This window comes from Martes martes (assembly GCF_963455335.1).
Source record: "Martes martes genome assembly, chromosome: X".
In the NCBI taxonomy this organism is placed as follows: Eukaryota; Metazoa; Chordata; class Mammalia; order Carnivora; family Mustelidae; genus Martes; species Martes martes.
This window is the reverse complement of record NC_137897.1, coordinates 71,730,169-71,745,975: the sequence shown is the minus strand read 5'-3', so window position 1 is coordinate 71,745,975 and position 15,807 is coordinate 71,730,169. Positions and strand designations below refer to the sequence as shown.

At 35.2% G+C, this 15,807-nt stretch overlaps 1 long non-coding RNA gene across 1 annotated transcript in view; it reads left to right on the top strand.

Moving 5' to 3' along the window:
- The window catches only part of LOC308336879, a 104,962-nt gene that overhangs the window by 71,806 nt on the left and 17,349 nt on the right, over nt 1-15,807 (top strand). The window lies entirely within an intron of this gene.

The following is a 15,807-nucleotide window of genomic DNA, read 5'->3' as shown; positions in this document are numbered from 1 at the left end:
CAATTTCTTGGGTATTCAAAATGATTTGATATTTATCTGTGTTGGAGGGATAAGGCAAGCATAGGGTCCTCCTACTACTCTGCCATCTCACTCCCCCTCTCTTACCTACTTTTTTTTTGTTATTTATCTATCTATTTATTTATTTATTTATTTAATTTATTTATTTTAATAAACATATTCTCTTACCTACTTTTAAGCTAACCATCTGTGGCTCTGTATATTTTATTTTTCTATCTTATTTTATGACACCAAGGGACAGTAAAATACTAAGCACATCTTTAGTTGTGTTTCATAATACAAAAAAAAAAAGGTGAATGATATTTGTTTGCTCTAAACAAGGCCAAGTAAGTATTGTATGTATGTGGGTATGTATGTATGCATTATTTTGTGTATGTATTGTGATCACAACATTTAGATATATGCATGTGGTTTATCATTATATCTTTTGAATAATTCTTCACTTGTTTCAAAACACTTTTAATATTTTACTCAGCATTTGACCACAGCTGGGTACTGAGCAGACAATCTCACTGAACTGTCTTTGTTGGACATTTAAGTTTTTTTCCTCCTCAAGATGTACTAATTCAGAATCTTTCATACTATGCAGGCAATCTAGTTTTTTCCAATGTTCATTGACTTATACACAGAATATTAAATTGTATCCGTCACTGTTCATTTGTTACCCAATGATAACTTTTGCTTTGTCCCCAAGAGTATTTTGTAATAGTCCCCTTATCTTGACTAGCTTTAATATTCATCCTTCTTCTGGTTCTTAATAAATTGATGACAATGTAACCCCACCAGTCATACATAGGACTATCATCTCCCAATTAACCTTTTATACAAACTGAAATTTGGTCATACTTTCTTACTATTAGCTTTCCACCTCTTAAATACTTCGTATTTATATAGTTAAAGTAGTGCATGGCCTCCCTTTAGTTACTGAATTAAATATGCAAGTACTAAAGAATGTGAGGATAATATTGTTTTCATAGATGAACTTTTTTCCCCTAGAGATTAGCCATTTAGTTTGTCTATTGGATATTAGAGATTATTATTTTCTGATTTTTTTCCATTAAAAATAGTTGTCCAGTGTTCCACCTCTGCTTATGCAGGCATTTGTAATTGCTTCAACTGACTAAATGCATCTGATATATTTATCACTGAAAACATGTATTTGTAAGACACTTTATAGCACAAATGTTCAATTCATTTTTTTCAAGTAGCAATAGTTTGGAAGTCTCCATTGGAATTTAATGTATACATCTTTGTGACACAGTATACCAATTTTCTTCACTTAATTTTTCAGAAACTATTCTACAGAATTCCCATACAGGCAAAAACAAATATAGCGTTATTTCCTAAAGGAGGTTTTTAAAATTAATAAATTAATATGACAAGGTGGTTAAATTTTTGGTTTCCATAACATTGTAATGCATACAGCTAGCCCAGAAGACCATTAAATGACTGTTATTTATATTACGAAGAACAGTAGATCCTCATTCTGCTCAGGTTAGATACAGCAAACTAACAAATCTTTCTGTATTATGGTATCTAGATACTCATTATAGAGCAGCTACCAAAGTTTAAACTTGTTCAAAGTTAGAAACAATGATATACCCACATACTTTTTCAGCCACCTTTCAGTAACCTTCCTGTTTTAAAACTTGGTAGCTTCAGCTCATATTATTAGCTTTTACATTTTTTTCCCAAGATACTTGGAAAAGGTGAAATGGGATAAGAAATCATTACAATTCAATGGTATTTTTTCATTGCCTATAGGTTTAATACTTTGACTTGTTTCCCTCAAAGATTCTTTTTTTTTTTAAGATTTTATTTATTTATTTGACAGACAGAGATCACAAATAGGCAGAGAAGCAGGCTCCCTGCCAAGCAGAGAGCCCCATGTGGGGCTTGATCCCAGGACCCTGGATCATGACCTGAGCCGAAGGCAGAGGCTTTAACCCACTGAGCCACCCAGCTGCCCCATCCCTCAAAGACTCTTGGTCATAAATCCAAATGAATAGTTTTAAATCAGTCTTGGAAGAGAAATATCTCATAACAACCTGTTAAGCTTTATTTGTAAAAACATAATGAAAATTTTAAGGACAGAGGAATAGAGTTAAAATACCAAGATTTTTGTGAAAATTAATGTGACCTATTGCTAAACTCTAATTCCAAATCTGAGTTTTGAAACAAACTTTCTATGGCATTGTAGCTATCTGTGATGACTGTTTTTGTACTATGCCAAATACAAAATACTCTTATTTCCAAATCTCTGAAAAACTATGTGTGATGACATTGAATAAACAAGAATCCTTTTAAAAGAATAGGTCATTGTTACTATCAAATCAGTTTCAGTATTCCTTTCCCAGAGCTATTTTGCATATTCAGTTATATAACAGTTTTATTCCTAGTAGCTGTCTATTTTAGGAGCTCACCTACAGTCTGGTGACACTATGGAAAAAAGTATGAAATTAGAACTGTAATATGAAAAAAAAGGGTAAACATCCAGAGTTTAAAAGATTATATTAGTACGTAGCTACTTTTCATTTATAAACATGCTTCTCAAGCACTAATTAATCCACTTAAAACACTTGTGAACATGGCTCAACTAGGAGAAAATCAGAGTTCTGAGGAGAGAAAAGGGAACAGTTTCTAGTGGAGCTATATTTTTCCATAGCTTATCTCCAGGCAGAATCTCCTAAATAGATGTCAATTAAATTTCTCTTTTCTAAACAGTCAGGCTCTTCAGTAGATTTAAAAAATTCAGTTTTTCCAGAAACCCTTGGGAATATCTCAAAGCTTTGTCTCACAGTTGGTCAAAATCTCAGGATTAAAAAATCATGGAAGCCCAGAACTATCCTGGATATCTGCACATCTTCAGGGTCAGTAATGGACTTATAATAAACATAAATACACTGGTTCTCACCAGAATTGGACACATTGCTAAAAAAAAAAATAACCAGTTGACTCATCATATCTAATTCTTTGCAGGTCAATAACTCATTTCTGACTGTGGCAGTTTCAATCAAACTTCTGGGGTTAAGGAATGCATGTGGGTATCACTGACTGCCACAGGCAGGCCTGAGGCATAAACAAGGAGAAGACCAAATAGAATGGAAGAAGTGGTTGTGGTAGAAGATCACCAACAAGTTCTTAAGATGCCAGCCATAATTACTATCAGTGGCCCAGAGGGCAGGGAGATAAATGTGTTAGCTATTAAAGCAATAAAATGAGTAAAAGTAAATTTAAGGAACAGGTCATGCTGGAAAGTACAGGAAGATTACCTCATATAATAGCCAGTTTATGGGGGAATCATGTCAGAAACCAGGATATTGCACGTCGCCAGACCCTATGACCTATACAAAGTACAATGCAAAAAAAATATGTCAAATCTATGCTACTGTGGCAAGGAACAACAGTACAACTGTCCAAACACACAACATTTATACATACGTACATGTGCAAGTTCCTAATTCCATATCCCTGTTCTATATTGTTTCACTACATTATTACTTTCTAACATACCTCACAATTTACTTAGTATGTGATCTCTCTTCCTCCCCTATAGAATTAAAACTCTGCTAAGGTAGAAGCTTTCATCTGTTTTGTTTATTGATATATGGCTAGCTTGGAACATAATTGGCTCAATAAGTATTTACTATCTGAATGAATTTGTCGAGTGAAATTTAAGAAATGACTATGAGATATTCCACAGTGGGTGAGTGAAGGGCACAAAACACACTGAGCTCATTTCAATGGATTGTTTATTAACTATTACTTCTGTATCCATGTAGAAACTAACTTTAAATACAAGTTCTTTTTTTTAAGTGCAATTTCTTTATAGCTGCTACTTATTAGACAGATAAAATGGAAACCATTGTACCTGACATGAAATGAAAAGTGAGGGGAGCAACAGCAGAGGGGTTAAAAGAATGCTGAAGTGTGAGGGTGTTCTGTAGGGTCCTGTTGTTTATTGTAACGATTTTGGCTTTGACTCAAAGTGAGGTGGGGTGCCATTAAAAGGTTTTTAGGAGAGGAATGATTTGATCTGACAAATTTTTAATGGAATCTCTTGGGATATGTGAAAAATTAACTGTAGGAGTACAGAGGTCAAAGAAGGAAGATCAGTTAAGAGACTACTATAGTAATTGAGAAGATAGATGGAGGGAATGAGATATCATTTACTGAGACAGAAAAGACTTGGTACGTAGGAAGATTGCAGATGTTAAAAAATATGTTGTAGATGTCAGTATGTTTTCAGATAATATGTTTCTCCCTTAGGGGGTATGGGGTGGTGGTAGTAATGGATATTAATTACTTCACTGTTAGTTGTTAGTTTAAAAAAAAACTATAAGTAGATATTTTTTGGTTTGTTTTTGTTCTTTTTACTTTTGAGATTGAATATAATGTAGTACAAAGGAAATTCAGAATATTTATCAAGGGAAAATAGATTTTATTACAGTAGATTATTTGAGTACATTAAGGTAAGTTCATTTACTATTTCATTGTAATAATTCATCAAGAGAAATTAAGTGTTTTTGGTGCCTATCTATTCTTTTAAATTGATTGATACCAGTAAACTATAAGATTTAAATATACATCTGTGCATGAAGTGGAAACCACTAACAAAAAAGATCAATGTAAAAAAAAAAAACAATGTGACAGTCAGCCACATCATATTAAACTAAAAGGTTACACACACACACATTCACAAATACACACATGCCTCAAAAGTTACACTACTTTCCATATATTAAATCCTAAGGAGTATATTACTGATATCACTCTTGTGAAAAATCTGTACAATCTTAGTATGGCTACTATTTGGGCATTTGTTAAGCAAAAAATATTTGGACACATACACACCTTTTGATCTAGCATTTCCTTTCTTCTTCTTTTCTTTTGAGGTAATATTGAGAATGCACACAAAATTTATATCCTGGAGTGTTTCTTATGGCTTTTGTTACTATAATAAAAACTGGAGACCATTTGAATATCTAAACTTAGAATATTTAAATGAATTATGACATACTCATATAATGGAATACCGTGTATCCTATTCAAAGAGTATTATAAAAGTGTATTTACCAACATAGAAAAAAACTGCACAACATATTAAGTGAAAAACCAAGTTAGAAAACAAAATTACATATGACTTCACTTGGAGGATGGTGAGTTAATCGACTTATGAACAGGAAAGTTCTGTAAGCATTTACCACAAAATCGCAACTGGTTATCACTGGTGAGATTATGGGCAATTTTTATGCTTATCTCTATTTTCTAAAATAACATGTAATTCCTTTGTAATTAAAATGTTCAAATGCACAGAACAACAAAGATTATAGTAGACTGAAGTATTTCATGATTTAGAAAGATATGTATTTCTTGTTTTCACTGGAGACGTACTCTTCTTCATGCATCATAGGATACACCTTTAACTGCGTATTATTACTGGCACTCCCTGACTACAGTATTTCTGACCGAGATTAGTGTAGGTAATGAGTTGCCAAATTAAGATTTAAAATGCTCTCAAAAAGCCTTTCAAATATGAGAAATGTGGCTAAATACCCACATGCCCATAAAATTACTTTCAGGGTTTTACCAATTAAAATAAAAAATTTTTAAAAATAACAATTAGCATGAATTCCCACAGAACCTTATGTGCCTGTTAGTTAGCTATGCAATAAAGGAACTAGGCAAAATCCTCAACAGGAGAACAGATACCCAGTATCTTTAGTTTTCCCTTTAAAATCCACTTTTTTCTTCATATGGTAAGACAAATAATGTATATATGGCTAACTCTAGATTATGCAAGGTCAGGAGGGACAGAAACAACATGGATATTGAAATCCACTGATAATCCAGACCATAATTTTACCTAATACTTGCAACCACCTCCTGGACAGAACCCTTCAGTAGAGCCGCTGATGAGAAGCGTAATTGAGTGGTTTGAGTTCATCTGCTTTCAGTTATCCTTTGCAGGTGCTAATGAGTAGTGAAATGGTCAAAAGGCTTTCAGGCAGAGGAAGCACTAGGAGAAAAAGCAAGACATGGCTAACCCAGAAACTGGATAATCAGCTTCAAATGGTTGAGTTGACTGCAATGAGGATCAGCTATTAAATACCTGCTTAACTGGGGCACCTGGGTGGCTCAGTGGGTTAAGCCTCTGCCTTCAGCTCAGGTCATGATCCCAGGGTCTTGGTATCGAGCCCCGCATCGGGCTCTCTGCTCGGCAGGGAGCCTGCTTTCCCCCCTCTCTCTGCCTGCCTCTCTGCCTACTTGTGACCTCTCTCTGCCAAATAAATAAAATCCTTAAAAAAAAATAAAAATAAATAAATAAATACCTGCTTAACTAAATTCCATGAGGACATATGTCGTGACACTGTACGTTTACATTAAGGGTTTTCACAAATGCATAGTCTATCTTACTTAATGTGAATTATGGTATAGTCTTAGAGATTCTCTAAACTGTGGTGATTTTCACTGTCAACAATGATACGATATTTATTTTCAGAGCACAGCTAATCAACTGCCAGCTCCTCTGCTAAATATGGCCAGCAGGCTGCTTATGAGTCAGGACTCTGGCAGACAGCCCTGCTTTTAGACCAATGGGAATATTATTGACACTCCTGTGCCTTTCTGGGAGAGAATATAAGCATTGCTGACACCCACATAATTTTTTTATTATTGTTCCAAATTCCTGTTTTGGTAAACAGAATTTTTAAAGTATTGTTATGGTGAACATTTTATGGTCTTTGTTAAGCATTTGGTTGTCAAGAATTGTTGAAAATGTTTTTAGAGTGCAATTATTTCCAAGTATTACACAATAAACTCAAATATTTGTAACTAAAACTGTATCTATGTGTGATTTGTAATTAAGCTCTCAAATGGTTATGAAGTAATTTCCTTTTATAAGGCTGTACTTCAAGACAAATTACTTGATACACTAACATTCAGAGCTTCAACTATATCTACATATGATTATTAATGTAGCTATCTATAGTAGTAGAGAAGCAATTTCCACTTATGGCAGTAGTTTGAAACAAAGTACACCGTAAACTCTGATATTTGTAAATAAAACTATATCTACACATGAATATAAATTATTTTTTCTATAGCAATTTTGAGAATAATCTCCATTTATAGCAGTCATTTTGAATAAATGAGATTTTTAATCATTTTAATATCAAATTATTTCTTGATCTTATCCTAGAATGTGTCCCTGTGCCTGTATTGTGAGGAAAAGGGCGAATGAGCTAGTTTTATATGATAAGAGTTACATCACTTGAATATTCTAGTTACTTCCTAACTTTTGTTTAAAACTAAAGAAGGAATTTTCAGTCCAATTTCAGGTAACATTCACTAAATTCTACCTAACTGAAAAAAGTCTCTGAATTTCTGCTTTAGTGAAAATTTGGGGGGTGTCTGGGTGGCTCAGTGGGTTAAAGCCTCTGCCTTTGGCTCAGGTCATGATCCCAGGGTCCTGGGATCGAGCCCCACATCGGGCTCTCTGCTCTGCGGGGAGCCTGCTTCCTCTTCTCTGCCTGCCTTTCTCCCTACTTGTGATGTCTGTCAAATAAATGAATAAAGTCTTTTTAAAAAAGTGTTTTGAGTGAAAATTTGGGTAAACTCTAACCCTATTCAACTTGCTTTTGTGAAATACAATGGCATGAGTAGATGAATTGTAAAATTTACTCATATTGAGCATTTGTTAATGTGCCTGATCTGATAGTAAAAGCTTTATGTGTATTGACTCATGTAATACTTTCAAAAACCCATGGGAGAAGCAGTACTATTATATATAGATGGGAGACTGAGATTAAACACCTTGTCAAAATTCACTAGAGCTCATAAATGATAAGGCTCAGATATAAACCCTAGTAACTTGCCTCTGGAGTCAAGCTTTGCAATTCTCCATGCTGTATAGCTTCACTTATTTTTTTGTTGCCTCAAGTATGTAGGCTGAGTATGACTACTTTTTTAGGTACTCTGGGACCATCTTCCAACTTTTTTTTAGAAGTTACTTTTTTATTATTAAAGATTTTATGTATTAATTTGAGAGAGAGACAGAGAGAGCACAAGCAGAGGGAGAAGCAGACTCCAAGCTGGGCTGGGAGCTGAACATGGGGCTCAATCCCAGGACCTGGAGATCACAACCTGAGCTGAAGGCAGATGCCCAACCATCACCACCCAGGTACTCCCCCATCTTCCAACTTTTATCTCTGTTCATTTGGCAAGTGTCTATTACATTCAAATAGGCCCACAGAAATTCTATTTAATGCATAGATATTAAATCACCCTTCATGTGTGTATCAACTTGATTTCTCCATCAATCATTCCTATCTTTTATTTTTTTAATTATCATTTTTTAAGATTGTATTTTTAAATAGTCTCTACATCCAACATGGGGCTTGAATTCACAACCTCAAGATTGAGTCACATGCTCTACTGACTAAGCCAGCCAGGTCCCATATTTTATTTTTTACTTTCCCTGTTTGATGCCTTCAGTTCCCCCATGGACATGGATTTCCATTAAACAAACAATAGGGAACTAATTATAATATATTGCCTTTGAAAAGCACTGCAATATGCAAAGAATTTTCACATGCTTGGTATTATTTTATTCTCACAATTTTGTTGTTTTTTAGTTATAAAATCTACTCAAGTGTAGCAGGAGTCCTAGAGTGAGAGACTAAGTTGTAAAAGTACCACTGTGGATTCAAACATGTCCAGGCATATCTAGATGCCCAGGAGGGCAGACCCATCAGGGATTTATCTATATGAGGGTTTAAGGACTTTGATATGAGTTGTAATAAGTGAGTAAGTTGAAAGTGATATCTGCCCAAGCACTAATAGCCCAACCTGAGTTTTGGGAGTATAAGAGCCCTCCTTTGAACTGAAATTCAGTTTAACAGATAGGAAGGAACAAACTTAAAGAGGAGTTGTCATTAAGGTAAACTGGTTTAATCAGAGAAAGAAAGATTTTTGTTAGAGGGAAAGAAGCAAGCACATGAGTAGAATACATGTGGAAATTCCCGGTGCTGGAGGCTCAGGGTCTGGAGTGGTTCTGGCTCTGGTAGATAATAAGTCAAATAAAAGAGCTCTAGCATTAGAGTCATCCTAAGAACTTGAAAGCACAAGGCAATGCTCTTTGTGGCTTAGTAATACACTGTTGTACAAGTAAGGGCAGAAATGACCCTTGGAAAGGAATGGAAAAGCTACTAAGGCTACAACATCATGGCTAACATCCAGAGGTATGACAAACGTGATAGTTATGGCCAGGGCCCAGGTTTGGAGCAGCAGAGGCAGAGATGATGAATGCTATAAAGAGGAGGAAAGCCATCACTAGCTCACATAAACCATGTGAGCCACTCCTTGATGCTGCTCCAGCCCCTAGACTGGAAGGGAGAATGTATTCCAGATACACAGCTATTGGAGGCTGAGAGATTGATTAAATTTTACTATTATTGGACCCTCTCCTCCCAAGCTTCATTAGTAGACTGTAAAGAAAATAAGGTTACAAACATATTATAGTTATTTATAATTATTTTTCTGTCACTACCCAAACCAACCAACTAGACAAAGCCTCATTTAATGGATAAGCATCCCAATTTTATGTAAACACAATTCTCAAATAGTCATCTTTCCCCCCATTATTGATTCTCTTTTTCCCCATAGTTTGTTTTATTATTTATTTTATGCAATTAATGAGTGCCTATACATATAAAGTACTCTACTAGGCCATGTAGAAAATACAAAGGTGAATAAGACAGAGGCATCTTCAGCCTAGTGAAGGAGCCACACTTACCCACAAATTACAAAATTGTATCCAAAAGATGGAGAAGTTCAGGAATAGTACTGAGTAATGGCTGAACCTGAAATCTCTTGTGTTCTAGGTCTCAAGTTGTGGAGGGACCATTTTGTACTTTAGTCTAGTGGCATAGTATTAGTCCTGCCTGGACTGAAGAAGAGGAGGGACATGGTTATTTCCTTTCCAAATCTCTTGAAAACTTATAAACTTCAGAATTTTTGCTATCTCAGATAATCTTTATGCTAAAGATCATAGATATTCAAGGAGATTCCTTTAAGCTTTGCTTGGCATGGGGGAAGGTTAGATATGGCATATGGTCTACAGAGCATGAAGGCATGAGAACAAAGCTGGTATGGAGAACCAAATAATTCATAGAAAGCCTACTCAAAGGAGCAGGGAAGAGAGGTAAAAAATCAGGAGTTAAGCAGTGTAACTGCAATCAGAAGGCTGCCAAGGTGGAAGAAGTTATGTTGAGAGGCAGGAAAAGGGTTTCAGGAAATAATACCTTTAGGTGTTAGACTATAGAGGTAGCAACATTCTGTGAAGCATCTGTGGCCTCATCTGTGGGTAGGAAAGGATTACTAAAGCACCAAGTCTCGTAAGATTCAATCTATATCACTGTTATTTCCTGATATTTGGCAACTGATTTTAAAAGTCTTTTAGTTTGAGGGTGCCTGGGTGGGGCACTTGATTGAGATCAGCTCTTGGTTTCAGCTCAGGTGGTGATCTCAAGGTCATGAGATCAAGCCCTATGTCAAGCTCTATGCTCAGTGCAGAGTCTACTTGAGACTCTCTCCATCTCCCTCTACCCCTCCCTCAACGCTCACTCATAAGTAAATATATAAATAAATAAATAAATAAATAAATAGGCAACTAAAGAAGACCATAACCATAACAAAATTAAAATATAAGGATTCAAGAATTTCTCCCAGGAAATTCTCAGCCTTAGCAGATTAATGGGCAATTTCCCATACAATGTAATCTATTCAAGATCATTAAAAATGTTTAAGATAATCTGGAATGGATTTTAGTTTTTGTTTTGCTTTTTGGGAGAGGATTTCTTGCATATGTTTTGTGGCTGTTCAGCGTTTGAATCCCCTTTTTATGTTTGAGGAATTCACCACAGAGCATTTGGAGAAGGCAGGACTTAACTTGCCTTCCACTATAGAAACTAAAAAGGTCAGATACTCTACTTTCAAACCCTAAGAGATAAATATATGACCTCCTACCAGGAAGTTGGAATTTAAACCATAGAATCAGGAATAGGAAAGACTATTTTTGACAGTGGCTGTTGGCTACGATATCCAATATCCAATGGTAACAATCCCAGCAGCGTGTTCACCAGATCGTTCCAATGGCAAGATGTAAACTGTGTTGCTGACTGTTATGCTCCAGTGGTTCATTTCATGCCTTCATACTGATTCTAGGTCTTCAATCTTAATATGAATTCTGTGAAATATGCAGTTTTCTACCAATAGACACCGTATTTGTTTATATTAACCAGTGTCATTTTCTGCTGTTTGAAATTAAGATCCCTAACTGTATACCTACTCATTACATTTTGTAGTCAGCACAAACCGGTTTTCAAAATGTGAGCAAGATACACTAAATTTACTTATAAATATAGATTATATAAAATATTAGTAAATCAGATTTGGCATTATATGGAAATAGCAATCTGTCATACTATTTCAAGAATGAAGAATTTTTTTTGAGCAAGCTATTTTAATGTAGCATCAATGGATTAAATAAATTAGTGTCTCTCTAGAGGCCTTAGGTAAAATTTAATACCTATTCCTTCAATTCAAGGATGATTAATAATGAAATACCTACTATATGCCAACTACTGACACAGGCTCTGTGTTATATAGATGAGTAAGACATAGTCACCTACCTCATGGAGCCTATGGTTTGATTAAAAGAAAGATGAATGAACATAATTAAAATATAATTCTAAATGCCTTGGCAGATTTTTGTACACATTAGTGACACATTAGACACATTAGTGACTCTTATCACAGTCAAACAGATCAAGAAAAGCTTGAATAGTTGATTTTTTGCTATCTTGAGAGGTTGGCCTTACTGAAGGGATGCAGCACCTTATTCCTTGAAACTAGAAAGGATGAGAGAAGAATAAATGAAGATGAAGATGTACTATGTGTGGGGAGAGGGGATAAAATAGCAAATTGGATTGCCAAAAATTTGCCATTCCACTTTATTTCCTCTGTATGGGTACCACCATCATCTAAATACTATAATCTCTGCTCTAGACTAGTGCAACAGTTGCCTAACTTTTCTTTCTGTTTGCACTTTTTTCCCTTTCCAATTTCTTCTCTGTCTGCATAACTAAAAAATTAGCTTTAGGAACACAAATCAAATCATGCCATTCCATACCTAAAGCTCTGTAGTAGCTTTTTGTTGCTTTTAGAATAAAATCAGAGCTTTTCTCAACTGACTCCTCCCCTCCTCTAAAATTGTTCATATTATTTTCTCTATTCACCACTAGACTCTGGTGAGAATGCTTTTTTTTTTTTTTTATTGTGTCCTTGAACACCTTAAACCATTTCCTGCCTTTGGCCCTTTGGATTGCTATTCCTCCCCATCCTTCAACTTTCTCCTAACCCTGAAGCCCCCTTCCACTGCCTATAACTTTACTTGCCTGCCTCATTTTCATCTTTCAAGTCTTACTTCAAATGTCATCTCCTCAGTAAGATTTTAACTGATCATTCTCACTCATTTACTCTGTCACTCTGTTTATTTTTATTATCACACAACTATATTCTATATACCTCTTATTTACTTATTTTCCTGTTTCTCCATTAGAATGTAAGCTCCCTGAAAGCTTGTCTGTCTTGATCATCACTGTGCTTCTATAACTCAGACTAGTGGTTTGCACATAGTAGGGTCTCAATAAATATTGAATGGATTAATCTCTACATAGCAAAAACCCAACTCTGTAAACAATGCTAAAATACAGATTTCAAACTAGAAAAAAATATGTGTAATATCTAGGCAATGTATAACATATATAGCAATGTATAACATTTAAAGTATTAATATCTGTACACATATAGAGCTGCTCCATATCAATAAAAGAATAACAACCAAGTTAAATATTCACAAAGGATATAAAGAGACAATTCATGGAATAAGTACAAATAACTCCTACACATATGAAAATATCTCTAATGTATTAATCATAAAAACATAATTTTTTAAAGAATTAGATATTTTAAACTATTGGGCAAATATTGATATGTTTTTTTATATCTAGTGTTTTCAATCTCCTATATTTTTATAAAACTATAGGTCAGTACACTGTTTTGGAAAGTCATTTGATATTACCCTTTAAATTTAAATAGTATATACCCTGTGATCCAGCATTTCTACTTTCATGAATTTTTCCTATAGAAATAAACAAGTGCTCTTCAAACTTGAGCAGATATAAGGTGTTTTCCTTTAGTTGTGTGCATCAATAAGAGACTGGTTAACTATATTATGATAATTTACACAGTAATATGTTAGCATTATGAAGCATTTCTACATGTAGTGGCTTGTGAGGATGCAGAATATGACCTTGAATTTCATCTTTGTTTTCTTTTTTCTATCACTTCCTGATCTTCCTGGCAATCATATTTCCTCATCAATCATATTCACTTGCATGGCTTAGAGATAAATTGGCATAGTTATAGCAAGAATTAAAAGGGCAAGAATTGATATATGCCCTTTGTTGTTTTATTTAATTTTGTTTTACTTTCAAATAAGTCTGTGGAGAAACAAAAGGGCAAACCCTCTTGAAAGCAGAACATAGAGTTAGGAACAGTACAAAGCTTAAAAAGAAAAGAGAAGAAGAATGGACCTTGTCTACCCACTCCACCCCTAGTCATGGGAAGAGATTAGATTAGTCTCTTGGGTAGGAGGAAGTGTGTTTGTGGGGATAAAAGAAAAGTCCTTGGAAATGGTCATAAGTTAGAGGAAAAAAGACAGGACCTGGGGGAATATGGATGATAGCAGGGAATTAACATTAAGGGGAACCAAGTACTCTTGATAGCCACTGTTAGAGAGCCAAATGAAAGTTGAATCAATACCAGCAAAGATTCATCACTAGTTAAGAGAATATATAACTATGCCAAAGGGTCATGTCACCTCTTAGCTGTGAGACAAAACTGCTCTAAGACCTGCCTGTGGTCTTCACTGATCCTCATCCAGCAGAAAAAGGCCCTAAGCTTTTCTGGATCCCATTCAAATTGTTCCTTGTGGATACTTCTCTTTGGCCATGTCCCAGGACTCTGGTAACTCCTCCTTCCCCCCACCAAAAAAGGATGATGGTAGCATAATAGAGAAAGTCCCATCACTGGTTCTTCAGTGGTACTTGACAGTGGTAAAGAAATCCACTTTTGTGATGTGGAGATGTAGATATAGATTATAGATACACCAAAGTGTTAACAGTAAAAGAAATGGAGTGGAGAGGTTTTATTTGTACTCTTTTATTTATTCCTCATTTTTGATTTTTAAAATAACAAGCATATATTATTGTATAATTAAAAAAAACCTCTCTCAAAAAAGAACAGAAAAATCTACTAGATAATGCATTTTTAAAAAAGATTTTGTTTATTTATTTGACAGAGAGAGAGAGAGATCACAAGTAGGCAGAGAGGCAGGCAGAGAGAGAGGGGGAAGCAGGCTCCCTGCTGAGCAGAAAGCCCTATGCGGGGCTCGATCCCAAGACCCTGAGATCATGACCTGAGCCGAAGGCCGGGGCTTTAACCCACTGAGACTTCCACGAGCCCCACAAATGCTGCATTTTATTTGACTTGTTGATAAGGAGAATAAATGAGATATTCTTTTAGAAGCATTTAATGTCTATAGCAGTTATTTATGTGTCAGTGTATATGGAATGCTCAGTCAGGACACCTTTAAAACAATCCAGGGTTCAGTAGGAAACACTTTATGTACTCCAAAAGATGCTTACCAAATATATATCAGTACAACCCTCTCAGCTTCCCCATCCTTAAGACCCTTTTGTATGTGGCTATATTTTCTTACATGTTTTTATGGTGGGCATTTTGGGGACTTCTGCTTCCATCCATAAAGAGTATCTCCTGTGAGATTTACCTTCCTACCATAAACACCTAGAAAAATGCACAAAATATATTGAAACAACTCTTTTCAGACATTGGACAATTGGCTGTACAGTATTTTGATCCCTGAGAAGAGGCTAATAAATGAGGTGATCCCTACAAAACCTTGATTTTCTGGTGGAAACACTTTCTAGACAACAGCACAAGGATAGAGAATCTCACTGAATGGAGGAGATCAGAATTCAGGGAGGCCAGGGCAACTAGAACTTGTGAGGCAGAGTACTAGGAAGGAGTGATCTACACAGGAGTCTCCTTAAGTTTTTTTTTTTTTTTTGATGAAACCAGTCTGTACATACATAGTGAAAAACTCTATCAGGTTAGGCAAATAACAACTGTTAAGGAAAGAACAATTATCAGGAATCTGTACACCAAACAAGTTTCAAGGGTTCACAGGAGACTAGGAATCATTTTTGTTCTAAGTGGCCAGAATGGAAAGACATTATTGAATATACAGGGCACTTAGGAGAGACCTCAGAAAGTCATACTTTAGTAGTGGGGCTAAAAGAAGCTTTCATATAGGCCTCAAAGGCATTCAAATGATCTTCATATTAGTTAACTGCCTGCCAGAATAAAGTCCTATGTTTTTTAGAGGAAAACAATAAAATCTAGTACTTAACAGCATAAAATTCACGATGTCTGGCATTCACTAAAATAATTGCTACACATGTGAAGAAGCAAAGAAATGTGACCTATAAACAGAAGAAAAATACCCTGAAATGAGAGATGATGGCATTTGCAAACAAGGACATTAAGGCAGCTGTAATAAGTATGTTCCATACACTTAAGGAGGAAAAGGAAAAAGGAAAACATGAACATAATGAAGAGAGAAATGAAAGAGGTCTGAAATGA